Here is a 13,409-nt window from a genome sequence, read left to right on the forward strand (position 1 = left end):
CTGAACTTCAGGATGAAGTTGCCTACAAATCCCAAAGATGGGAATCAAACTTTACGTAGTTCAGGCTTGGGTTCACTCGAGTATTTTCACTCTCCTTTTACGCTCTAACTTTTGCAAAGGCCGCCCTTTGCGGGTTTTTAACCTTGCGAGCTCAGTTTTTATATTTTTCAATTTTCTGTGCTCTAACTTTTGCCTAGGTTGCCCTTTCGGGTTTTCGGCCTAGCGAGCCTCTCAGGGGTAATATTTCTTCAACTTGTCCATATTGATCGGTTGTGAAAACTCTAGGCCATCTAGGTCCATTAGAACCACAGCTCCACCTGACCAGATGGACTTGATGACGTAGGGACCAGTCTAATTAGGTCTGAACTTGCCCCTCGAGTCGTGGATGGGAGCTCGATTGTCCTTGAGCACCAAATCTTCTTCTTTTAGATTCCTGGACTTAACTTTCTTGTTAAAAGCCCTAGCAATTCTGCGCTGATAACCTTGAACATGGTACAATGCTTTCAGCCTGCGCTCGTCAAAAAGCATGAGTTCTTCAAATCTGCTTTGTTGTCAATCTGTTTCGGCTATCTAACACTCAGCCAGCACTCGTAAAGACGGAACCTCGATTTCAATAGGCAGAACGGCCTCCATCCCATAAACTAATGAATACGGAGTCGCCCCAGTAGAAGTTCTAATTGAAGTCCGGTACCACCACAGAGCAAACGGCAACTTGTCTGGCCAATCCCGGTAGGTTTCCACCATCTTCTGCAATATGTGCTTGATGTTCTTGTTGGCGGCCTCATCCACTCCATTGGTTTGTGGCCGGTATGTGGACGACTTATGAAAAGTCACGTTGTATTTTTCCAACAAATCAATTACTTCCTTTTTGAAGTGGGAACCATTATCTGAAATGACCTCGTTTGGGACCCCATAACGACGGATGATGTTGTTTCTGATGAATTTTGCAACATGTGACGCTTTCAACACCGCATAGGATTGGGCCTCAACCCACTTCGTGAAATAATCCATCGTGACCAAGATGAACTCATGCCCATTAGACCCCTTCGGGGTGACAGCCCCGATCATATCGATTCCCCAAACTGAAAATGGCCATGGCGAAGTCATATTGTACAGCTTTGACGATGGGATGTTCATGTTGTTTGCATGGATCTGACACTTGTGGCATCGCCAAACAAAGCCGATACAATCCTCCTCCATGGTGGACCAGTAGTAACCCTGTCTGAGGATCTTCCGTGCCAGCATTACCCCGTTCATATGCGCACCGCATTGCCCTCCATGGATGGCCTCCATCAGGCGTTTTGATTCTTCAGTTTCAACACACAGCTTATGCGTTCCCAGATGACCTCTCTTATACAATTTACCTCCACAGATGATGAACTGAACGGCTATTCTTCTGATTGCCCTTTTGTCTTTGGCATTTGCCTCTGGTGGATACCCCTCTTTCTCCAAGAAATTCCAAATATCATAATACCAGGGGTTCTCATCTTGAACCTCATCTATAGCAGTGATTGATTCATATGCTGGCGCAAACTTCTGATCAATGATGACTGGACACATCCAGACTCCAAGTGGGATGTCTATCATGGAAGATAGAGTTGCTAGTGAATTTGCGAACCTGTTGTTCTCTCTTAACAGATGAGCAAAGTTTAACTTCTCAATCCGAGAAATTAACAAATCCAAGGTCTGGTGATACATCATCATTTTTTCTTCTTTGACTTTCCAATCTCCTTTCGTTTGAGATACAACAAGGTTCAAGTCCCCGATGACGTCCAACCATTTTGCCCCTAGTTCCAGAGCTACCTCTAGGCCGGCAATGCATGCCTCATATTCTGCTTCGTTGTTCGAGACTTTGAACTGGAGCTTGAAAGCTAAAGGGATACAGGAATTGTCGGGTGCTATCAGCAACACTCCTATCCCATACCCGTATTGATTTGACGCTCCGTCAAAGTACATTGTCCAAAACTCGTCGTCGATATGCAAAATGGCCTCATCTGGGAATAAGTACTCAACTGCTTCACCCCCTTCCACCGGATGATCGGCTAAGAACTCTACTACTGCTTTTCCCTTGATCGACTTGCGCGTCACATATTTTAGATCGAATTCGAAAAGCAACAGCAACCATCGAGGTAGCCTATCCGTAAGTGCCGATTTCTCGAAAAGGTATTTGATGGGATCTAATCGCGAAACCAACATTACGGAGTGAGCTAACAGGTAGTGCCGCAGCTTCCTGGTAGCCCATACCAAGGCTAAGCAAGCCTTTTCCAATTGTGTGTAGCGAGTCTTATACTCTAGCATCTTCTTGCTCAGATAGTAGATGGCACTTTCCACTTTGTCCTCTGATTCCTGCGCGAGCATACAGCCCATTGTGGTCTCAGTTACCGAAAGGTACAATATCAACGGTCTCCCCAGTTCTGGTGGTGACAACACAGGTGGGTTCTGTAAATATTCCTTGATCTTTTCAAAAGCAGCTTGGTATCTGCCGTCCCACTGGAATTTCTTTCCTTTCTTCAGGAGACCAAAAAGTGGTTCACAAGTCAAGGTTAATTTTGAGATAAACCGTCTTATGAATTGCACTTTACCTAGAAAGCCTCGCACCTCCTTTTCAGTCCTTGGTGGTGGCATTTCTAAGATGGCCTTGATTTTGGAAGGGTTGACTTCTATACCTCTCTGTGTAATAAGGAACCCCAGCATTTTCCCTACCGTAACACCGAACGTACACTTCTGAGGATTCAGCCGCAACCGGAATTCTCTGATCCTTTGAAAGAACTTTTGCAAGGCGGTGTAGTGGCCCTCCCTTCCTTTGGACTTGACAATCATGTCGTCCACATACACCTCAACCTCTTTGTGGATCATGTCATGCAATATTGTAGTCGCGGCTCGTTGATATGTAGCTCCAGCTTTCTTTAGCCCGAATGGCATCACTCTGTAGCAGTAGGTCCCCCACGGGGTGGTGAATGTAGTCTTTTCCCGGTCTTCAGGTGCCATTACTATCTGGTTATAGCCTGAGAAGCCATCCATGAACGAAAGCAAAGCATGCCCCGTTGTGAAGTCCACCAACTCATCGATATGTGGCAAGGGAAAATCGTCCTTCGGACTAGCTTTATTCAAGTCCCTGAAATCCACGCATACTCGGATCCTGCCATCCTTCTTTGGCACTGGAACAATGTTGGCCAACCAAGTCGGGTATTCGGATACCAGCAGGAAGCCTGCATCAATTTGCTTGGTGACCTCTTCCTTGATCTTGAGAGCCCAGTCCGGGCGAATTCTTCTGAGTTTTGGTTTAACGGGTCGGGCCTCGGGGTCAAGAGGGATTCGATGCTGTACAATCTCAGGATCGATTCCAGGCATGTCTTCGTAGGATCACGCAAAAACATCTTTGAAATCTTTTAATAAAGCGACTAAGCGCTCGCGTTCCTTCGAAGACAACGTGGACCCGATCTGAACCAGCCGCGGGTCCTCCTCAGTAACAATGTTCACAGTAGTGATTTCATCCATTAAGGGTTTAACAAATCTTTCCTGCTCTTGTTCAATTAAGCGTTGCAAAGTCGGAGGAATTTCTTCCTCGTCGTTTTCATCAAAATTTTGAAAGTCTGAATTAATGCAATAAATCAAGGGCACAGAAAAGTACTCAGAAACCACAGCTACTTGATTCTCATTAAGCACATCCAAATCGTCCGATTCTTTGGTTACAACAAACTCAAAAGAGAAAGAAAAAGACGACATGGACAAGACTGTGGCATCCGGGTTATCATCCCTAGGATTACTAGACTCAGACTCAGTCGAGCTGGAACCTGATTCTGACTCAACAGATTCGGAGGAATCAAATTCCGGCTCACTACCTGACCTGGTGCTACTGGACAAAAATCTCTCTTCATACTGCCAAATGAGAGAGGGTGCGATAGATGCATCCAAAATAGTTGCTGGTATGCCCGCAGTCGTTCCATTCCCGATCACGCATACCGAGAAGTTATCCCCCAAGCACTTCTGTTCGATCGGAGGATCTGAAAGGAGACATGCCAGCGCTACCCCCATTTCACTTTTGGCATCCTCAGACTCCATTTTCTTGCTCTGCTCAACCTCAGCTAATGGGTCTGCCTGCTCTTCGGCAACGTCATCCCCGAGTAACTGTAGGTCAAAGAAGATCTCAAACCCCGGCATGCGCTTCCTCTCCGCGTTCAGCCACGGTTCTGGGAAGCCACAAAACGAAAAGTCCTCCCCCTCTCAGACGAAGCGTCCGTTTAGGGTGCCCTGAATGGGCCGGTGCATTAAGTCAAAAGGCTTCCCCGCCTTCTTCGCTCTGGCTCTCCCAGTCATCTCCTTACCTTTCCTTATCCAATCCTCTTTGGTGGGCAGATAACCCAAGCCAAAGGTATGTGGGTTATGTGGCATCTCGGCCAATGCTGCGATGCCCTTCCGGCCACTCTTTCCCAATCCCATCCCGGGGATGTGTTGAAGCTTGTTCATGAGGTATACTGATTGAGCACTGACATACACCCCCTCATTAATAGCTAAGATGTCCTGCACGACCCGGGCTTCAGCTAGGGTAAAACCGGATAAGAACACATCCTCCATACCGTGCTCAATTTCCAAAACTAGCGTAGACACCTCCGGCGGTGGATGGATCGATGAATTCCCAAAAACAATGGCTACTCCCTTTCCATGGGGGTATTTCACCATTTGGTGCAAGGTAGAAGAAACTGCCTTCACTTGATGCAGCCACGGCCACCCCAAGAGTAGATTGAAAGTGGCGGGAACCTCCAAGACGTGAAAGTCAATTTCATGCTGCCCCGGCCCAACCTTGGTCTGAATTTTCACTGTCCCCATGACTTCTCTGCTTGTGTTGTCGTATGCCCGAATCACCTGGGTTGTTGGCACAAAGTCCGCGGTCTTCAAGCCAATTGCATAGGCAGTCCTTGCCGGACACACATTGATGGCGGACCCTGTGTCGACAAGCACCACGGGTATCCATTGGTTTCTGCACTCCACGGAGATGTAGAGTGGCTTGTTATGGTTCGCACCCTCAGGTGGCAGTTCTTTGTCAAAAAAGGTCAACATCGGGGTAACTCCTCCCGGAAAAACTAAGCCCACCAGCTGTTCAGGCGTGGTGTCTATTGAGAACTTGGCCTTGTCCATGGTCGATAAGACAGCTTGTCGATGCACTCGTGATGCCATAAGCAGTCCCCAGATGGAGATGTCTGCTTGTATCTTCTTTAACTGCTTCAGTATAACCTCTTCTTCGGCTTGCTTCTCTTTCTGTCTCTCAGCTTCCTTATCCTTCCCAGATGCCTCTGGCTGGTCTAGGTGTGGGGGCTTGAAATACCACCCGCTTCTCGTCATATGATCGACCTCACCGATATACCAGGTATCATCTGGCTGATTACTCCCCCAATCCCCATCCGTGTGGGCAAGATATAAATCATCGTCCTCTCACCACATTCCATCGGCAGCCAACAGACACTTGTTTGGCTCCGGTTCAATTGCACCCGCATGTAGACGCGCCCGCGTGGGCCTCGCTACAGCTCGGACTCGATTTGTGTCACGGTTCTAAGTCTGAACCAAAGAGTCCAAATCCGGCAAATCGTTTTGAGAAAAACAGATTTTTTTGAAAGAAGTGCCAAACATGGACTGCTTTGCCAGATACAGAGTCGCCACCTAAATATTTTTTATGGGAGAATTTAGGAAACCCTGACTCGGTGCCGAAGGCCACATGTCCGTCATCACCGGAGTTGTCTCGGCTCGGGAGCTTGGGTACGATCGGGGAAGGTCAGCTATGAGCACCCCCTTTCGCCCGGTCCAAAGACCGGCCTCTACTAACCGTGATATCCATATTTGAAAACTTTATGTGTTCTTATTCCATTTATTAGCCTAGAATTACTATGTTATGCGCGCAGCAAACAAGTATAGACCAAATTGCCCAAATTGGAACAAAACATTCTATTTTCATTTTGAAAATGGTTTGCTACTCGCAAGTAGGCTAAAATGCAGATTTTGCCACCCTCAGGTGGGCTTTTAGAAAAGACGGTTTTGCCACTATCTAGTGGTCTTAAAACAAATATAGTTTTAACGCATTATCCCAATTTAAGCAGTTTGACCTCCACCCACAGGCATTCAAGCAATTTATCTCATGTAAACACTTAGCCGCATGGCAAGCATACTTTTATGGCAACATTCACACGCATGTTGGATGCTAAAGCATAACCACTTACATTGTACTCCGTGCCAAAACAATAAACTAGTTAGCAAATGTGCGTGTCCTAGTTCATGTTATTTTGCCTAATGCAACACATACAAGATGCAATTTTAGTTAGGCTCGGTTAACCTAAGTATGGCATATGATATGCAACCAACTGTTTCATGTATTCAATTTTGGAATTTGAAAATACGAATGCGGTTAGTATGATGTACCGAGCCCGGTGCATGCCAACAGATGCATGAATGCGCGCATGCATATCATAAGGTATGCTAATCTCAAAAATGCCCTAATCTACCATTATAAGCAGATAAATAAAAGGGAAGAAAGAAATGGGGGTTGGAAGACATACACACACTCACCCACACTTATTACATGTTTACCCTCACTCAGAGGGTTCGAATTAATGTTACAGTCCCAAAATAATGAACAAACAAAATTATTACAAAATTTCTCTAATTAATTAAAAGAAAGGAAGCAAAAGGAAAGAAGAGGGTGGCCATAGCCTTTGCCTCGGGGTGCGCGGATGATGCATGCTCGAATCCGTCCTGCCCGGAAAACCCGTACTATACTCTTGTCGCCTCTGTTTGTACTGCCTTGTCTTTCTGAAAAAAAAAATGCCAAAGTACTGGGACAGGCTCCTTGCATCCTGCAGAGCACCACCGGCCAGACAGAATTGCCACCGGCACTTCAAAATTCCCATCGGCACTTTAACGGATTCATCGGCATTCCAGATAGTGCCGGTCGGCACTAAATTCTGCCGGTCGGCAGAAACTTCCTGCAGAAGACAATTTGACAGCAAACAGAGAACAGACAGTGCACAGCATGGGGTTTTTGGACACATGTAAGCATGGTCCTACTTCTTATCATCTTTTGAACTCAAAGAAGTATGACTTTCGATTCTTGAACCATCAATGGTACATGGTGGGTCAAAGGATCGAATTTGCCATTTGATATGAAAATGCATGCAACAAACAACATGAAAACCGGGGCCTTATCAAGTTGGAGTCAAAGGTCCCGATGACCGGGGATCAAGGCACATTACATCACTTGAAGTATGAATGGTCCTTGATTCCCACACTTAGTTTGACACCCCAAACCAAGTAAATGCAATGCATGTAGTGCTCAACAAGGCTCAAATGTATCATGCCATCAAGATGTAAAGCACAACAAGCATTATGCAACCGACATGATAAATGTATAATATCAAGCATACAAGGTACAAACATGATATAAACATGGACCAAATTGACTATGGGATTGATGTGCTACAAAGCTTAATGGAACAACTATGCAACAAACATGGAGCAAGCATGCAAGAGGGCTTAAAAATGGCAAAGGGGCAGGCCCTCACCCTTCTCAAAACAGTGGCCAAAAGTGCTCAAAATGATAGACAATCAACTCATGTTAACAAGCAAACTTATGGTCCCAAAGCTAAGGCACAAAAGGAGACAACTTACCCCCACCAACATGACCACTCATGGCATGATTAAAGCCAAGTAAAAAAACAGAATTTGTGCATGCAAGATAGGACCCCAAAAACTCCTAATATGGCAACTAAAATAAACCCCATGAAACAAATACACCAAGGCTCATTCTTAGGCATAGGAGGACACACCCTCAAGACATGAAAAAGACCATGCATGCACACATGTAAGCATGATTCTTGGACTAAAAAGAAAGTCCTTAGATGATATTAAACCATGAGGGTAGTCACAAACATACATGCTAGAGGCCATCATGCTCAAAGCTTTTAAGCTAAAATACAAAGCAACCCTCACAAACATGTCAAGCATGGCTAAATGGATAACCAATAAACCTTAAGCATGGAAAAACATCACCAAGGACTTCATAGAACTAAGCCAACTCTCACAAGAATCATGGCCTAACCATGATATGCACTTCTAAGCAAAGTAGAGCAATACAAAACAAGTATTACAAGCATGCAAGGAGGCACAAATTTGACCAAAAACAGAGATTATATATGACCTAACATGCCTAAAAAAATGCTGAAATGAAGCCAAGAAACAACAAGCACACATGCTATCCTCTTGAGCCCAAAAAGCAAGGAAACAAAACCATAAAGGGAGAGGGGTGTCCCTCCCCTATGCAAGACTTCAAACCAACTTTTTTGACACTAAAATACACTGATTTTTAGTGATGAAAAGATCAAAATGCTGAAGTGAACAAAACCTTATCAAAGAGGCACCAAAATAGACCAAACAAGGCCTATGAGGGTGAGTTTGCAATCTAACCACAAAGTGACCTTAATGAAAGTGTTAGAGAAGGAAAATATGAGCCTTTTTTATGTTATACACAAGAGCCAAAACAATAAACAAAATAGGTAGAAAACCAATGCAAGTTTGGAAAATAAAAGGGAAGATGCTCACCCTTGAAGAACCCTTGAAGAACAAATGGTCTAACCTCCTTCTTTGGATCAAAACCAGTCCAAAACTCAAGAAACAACTCCTCCAAGTCCCTCAATCTCGGACTAAGGTGTAATGGTGTGTGTAATGGTGCAAAAGTAAGGTAAAACACACCTTTTGGGCCAAGAAACACACACAAGAAGGGAGAGGGAAAGACGTATAGATATAATATGTATCTATATCTCTAAAGGCTGATTTTTGCTTCTGTTTTTCTAACCTAGAACCAAGAGGAAAGCCCCTCTCTTATAGGACTCCCTCTTGCAAAGCTTATTCAACAAGCTTGGCTAGAGGGAAATCCCTCCATACACGTGTATGGAGGGGAAAGGAGTTGGTGCCAGCTATCACAGCTGGCACAAAATATCTCCATAAAGTGGAGGAACAGTGGTCGGCTGCCCAAAAAAGCTATTTCGGCAAAAAATAGTGCCGACCGGCAACAAATTATGCCGACCGGCAATAAAGTGTGCCGACTGGCAAACAAAAGTGCCGATGGAAGAAAAAGACCAGCCGGTGGCCTCCAGCCACTGCCGGTGGTGTATGAGGATGTCTCACAAGGCATTCCCTGCCCCTCTAAGGCAAAACAAAAGTGTTTGGTGCAAAACCAGACACTAAACAGTCGAGTTCGGGGATCCTGAGGCAAGGCGCGCGAGCCGAGACCTCCGGGAACTCCAAACGAACACAATCATGGATGATCACCGAGTGTTCAAACGGTGACGTCCAAGTCTTAAGGACGGTCAAAAATGGGGTGTCTACACCGCAGTACTCTCCATCCACATGTTCGCAGCATTCTCTATCTTCGTGCACACAGCACTCTCAGTCCCCTCAGGGCCCTTAGCTTTCCTAATTCTCTCGGCATTCTCAAACCTTTCTTGTTTCAACTGCGTTAGTACAGCTGGTTGTTTAATAATTCCCGCATTCATAATGCCCAAGTCTCGAGCGGAATTCTTAGCACTGGCGCTCTCCGGCGATTCATTCTAATTTGCGGCCCATCCGGCCACCACTGATATTCTTGCCCCTGCCGGGCCTTGTTCCAATTGAGCTTCGTCAACAACGTTTCGCAGGTCATCAAGCCACCCGGTGACCTCTGCTGACTCCTCAAAATCTGACCAGTTGACCACCATGCCCTCTAGCTCTTGTTCATTGAAAAATTAGAGGTTGGCAAAGTCCTCTTCCACAACCGTCAAACCATCTGTCCCCTGCTCAAATCCATCCCCTCGGATCACACACAGCTCTGCCCTCTCTGGCAATTCAATATTAGGCTCAAACTGACCTGCTGGCCGAATGTAATCACTCGAATCGTAGGCTTCCCCAGCAACACTCCCTAACTGCTCAAACCCTAATTGAACAATTCTATCCTCCTTTGAAATCTCCTCTGTTCTGTCTTTGCCAGTCACCACTATTGGCTCGGGTTAGGTTTTGGAGATGTCCAACATGCACAAAGAGTCAGTGCAGTCAGGAAGGAGCACCTCCGGCTTAGGTAGGTGGGAAGGAGTGATATATATGTTGGGATCGTAAGACATGACCCTAGTCTGGATGAAGTTGATTCTTTTGGGAGGTGGAGCTTGGTTGTGCGGTGGTAGAGGGTTTGTTGTGACGTTGGGTTTTCCTGGAGGCACAATCACCTGCTTGTCAACAAGATCCTGAATCTCGTGACGCAATCTATAACATTGGTCGGTGTCATGACCGTGTTGTTGGTGATATGCGCAATATTTGGTTGGATTGTAGGAAGGGAGAAGTTTTTCTGGCAATGGCCTCGGCTTTAGGGGCTTCAAGTGCCCTTTCCTGATTAATACCCCTAGAGCCTTGGACAGGGGCATATACAGTGGGGTGAAGGTTCTTTGGCCTCTGGGTTAGAATCGGGTGGTTTGCATGTTGTTTCCGGACGCGCCGGAGAAAGTTGTAGCTACCATGGGTCTGGAAGAGGGGCATGGTGGTGACCACGCTTACTTCTGAAGCTCTAGCATTTGCGGCATTGCTGGTGCCTATGTTGTTGTTGCGGTTGAAGGTTCTTCGGGGTTGCTCCCTATCTTGGTCAATCAGACCTTGTTTCATAGCATCCTCTATTTGTGCCCCCATCTTATGTAAATCTGAAAAGGTAGGGAAGGGGAGCACAATCATTTTCTGCATCAGTTTTGGCTGGAGATTGCGCACAATCATCCGGATTTGATCTTTATCTGTGGGCCTCAGGGTCATCATCGAGGCCTTCGCTCTCCACCGGGCCACAAAATCTGAAAAGCTCTCCTTAGGCTCCTGCCTTGTTGTCTCGAGATCACGGGTCGTAATCTCGATTTGAGTGTTATAGGAGTACTGTGCAATGAAAGCCCCGACCATCTCGTCCCAGTTCCGCTTAACGTCATCTTCTAACTTTGCATACCAGATAGCGGCCACCCCTAACAAGGTCCGGCCGAATAGTGAAAGCTTCTGTGGTCTGGTGAGGCCCATCGGTCGCAGTATATATGAGAACAATCGAAGATGGAGCATAGGATCCCCGGATCCGTCAAAACGGTCGATTTGTGGCATTTTGAACCTATCTGGCAACGTCACAGCCACATCGGTATATCCGTCCTTGATGTCTGGAATGGACTTCACCCCTTACGATTTCTTGAACAACTTTTCAAGCTTGCTCAATTTCAATGCTGTGTGGTCTACCTCAAACTCGAAGGGAGAGTTCACTTGATTGATAGGCATAGGTGCCTTAGATAGTTGAGGCAGAAGTGGGGGCGGAGTTGGTCCCGTTGGTATGTCCGTATTTGCCTAGACATTTGGTGCCTTCTCGAGTGCCGGGACTCCTGGTGGGGGAGGAACTGTGTGTGAAGCAGATGCCCTAGTTTGTTGTTGTAACCTGGCAATCAACTCTGCCTGCTGGGTCATGATCTCGGCCTGCTGTTTGGCAAACTCATCTCGGCGAGCAGCGTCCTGCGGCATGGCTCTCATGGTCTCCTGCATCTGACGCATCATTTCTTCAACTCCTGTCGGTACCGCTATATTGCCTTGATCTCTCTGAAATATCGGAAGGTCTAACTCTGGAGTAACCTCAAAAAGCTCAACCTGACTGTTCAAAGTCCACCGATCTGGCAATCTCTGCTCGGATACGTTGCGTCTTCTCGACCTCCGTCTGATAACCGGGGGTAGAGAGTGGAACACTGGTTGTCCGTCGACCAGATCCTCAGATCGATTGAGTCGGTGACCTCTTGTCCAGAGTGCTTGGGAAATATCTGCTTGGTCTGAAGCAATTGTGCTAAACTACCTAGCAAAAGGATAAATAAAGCAATAATAAGGAAATAAACGAGCAGACAAACGGACAGCATAATAGCGTAAATAAACACAACGCATAGTCGGGTATAATTAATACGCAATTGATACACTGTTCTTAAAGACTGATCATTACTCCCAAATCACTGTCCCCGAAGCTGAATCTGATACCTGCAGATAACTGATTTCGAAAATACTAAAATGGTGCCTGCAGGCTTGATACCCAAAATACTGAACTGGTGGCTGCAGGCTTGATACTCAAAATACTGAACTAGCGCCCGCAGGCCTGATGCCCAAACTTATAAATTGATACATGCATTCGTATAGAGACGCACTCTAAAAGAACATAACAAACAAGTGAGAGCCAAAACACCCCTATGTTGGGATAAGGTTTCCCTGTCCTATTTTGTCAGGAGCTAAGGTTTCACTACGCACGCAGCGGTTTCAAACAACCTATAAACGGGTAAGCAACCTGTCCTAGTTTGGAATGGTCACTATGGATTCCGAATATGCACTAGGTCGAATGGTCAAAAAGGGTGCCCCTGTAAAACTGGGGTTTGTGTTCCCGTCGTGGCAGAGCCCGCAACTGGTCAGCCTTATGGCATGCTTCCCGAAGCGAGCCTCCGGCAAACCGTTCAGGAATAGCATACGGCAAACACGGTGTCCTAGGCGCACCAATGCACATGTAATGCAAAGAAACACATAAGTGTAATCAAAACCAGATATCATGAGTTCGAGTCAAGTTCTCTAAGTCCCCAGCAGAGTCGCCAGAAACTGTAGAAGTCCCCGAACGTCCCGGAAGGAGATCCCCCGTTCTGTTTTGTTCATTGGGCTCACTACAGTTCAGGACTCAAAGTCACGGTCCTGTATCTAATCTCGCAAAGTGCAATGCAAGACTGATGAATCACCAAAGAGTCCAAATCCGGCAAATCGTTTTTGAAAACAGATTTTTTGAAAGAAGTGCAAAACATGGACTGCTTTGCCAGATATAGAGTCGCCACCTAAATAATTTATTTTGGGAAATTTAGGAAACCCTGACTCGTTGCCTAAGGCCATGTGTCCGTCATCACCAAAGTTGCCTCGGCTCGAGAACTTGGGTACGATTGGGGAAGGTCACTTTGTGAGCACCCTCGCTCGCCTGATCAAAGATCGGCCTCTACTAACCATGATATCTAGTTTTGAAAACATTATGCGTTCTTATTCTGGTTATTAGCCTAGATTTATTATGTGATGCGCACAACATAAAAATATAGACCGGATTGCCTGAATTGGAACAAAACATTTCATGTTTGTTTTTGAAAACGGTTTGCTACTCGCAAGTAGGCTTAAAATGCAGATTTTGCCACCCTCGGGTGGGCTTAGAAAACATGGTTTTGCCACTATCTAGTGGGCTTAAAACTCACAGTTAATGCATTATTCCAACTCAGATAATCCAACCTTCACCCACAGGCATTCAGGCAGGTATATCACATAAGCTAATAGCCTCATGGTAAGTATGTTATCATGGCAGTCACTCACACGCATGCAAGGATGCTAAAGCA

The sequence above is a fragment of the Camellia sinensis genome, chromosome 4 (genome assembly GCF_055761805.1).
Source record: "Camellia sinensis isolate YWXY chromosome 4, ASM5576180v1, whole genome shotgun sequence".
Lineage (NCBI taxonomy): Eukaryota > Viridiplantae > Streptophyta > Magnoliopsida > Ericales > Theaceae > Camellia > Camellia sinensis.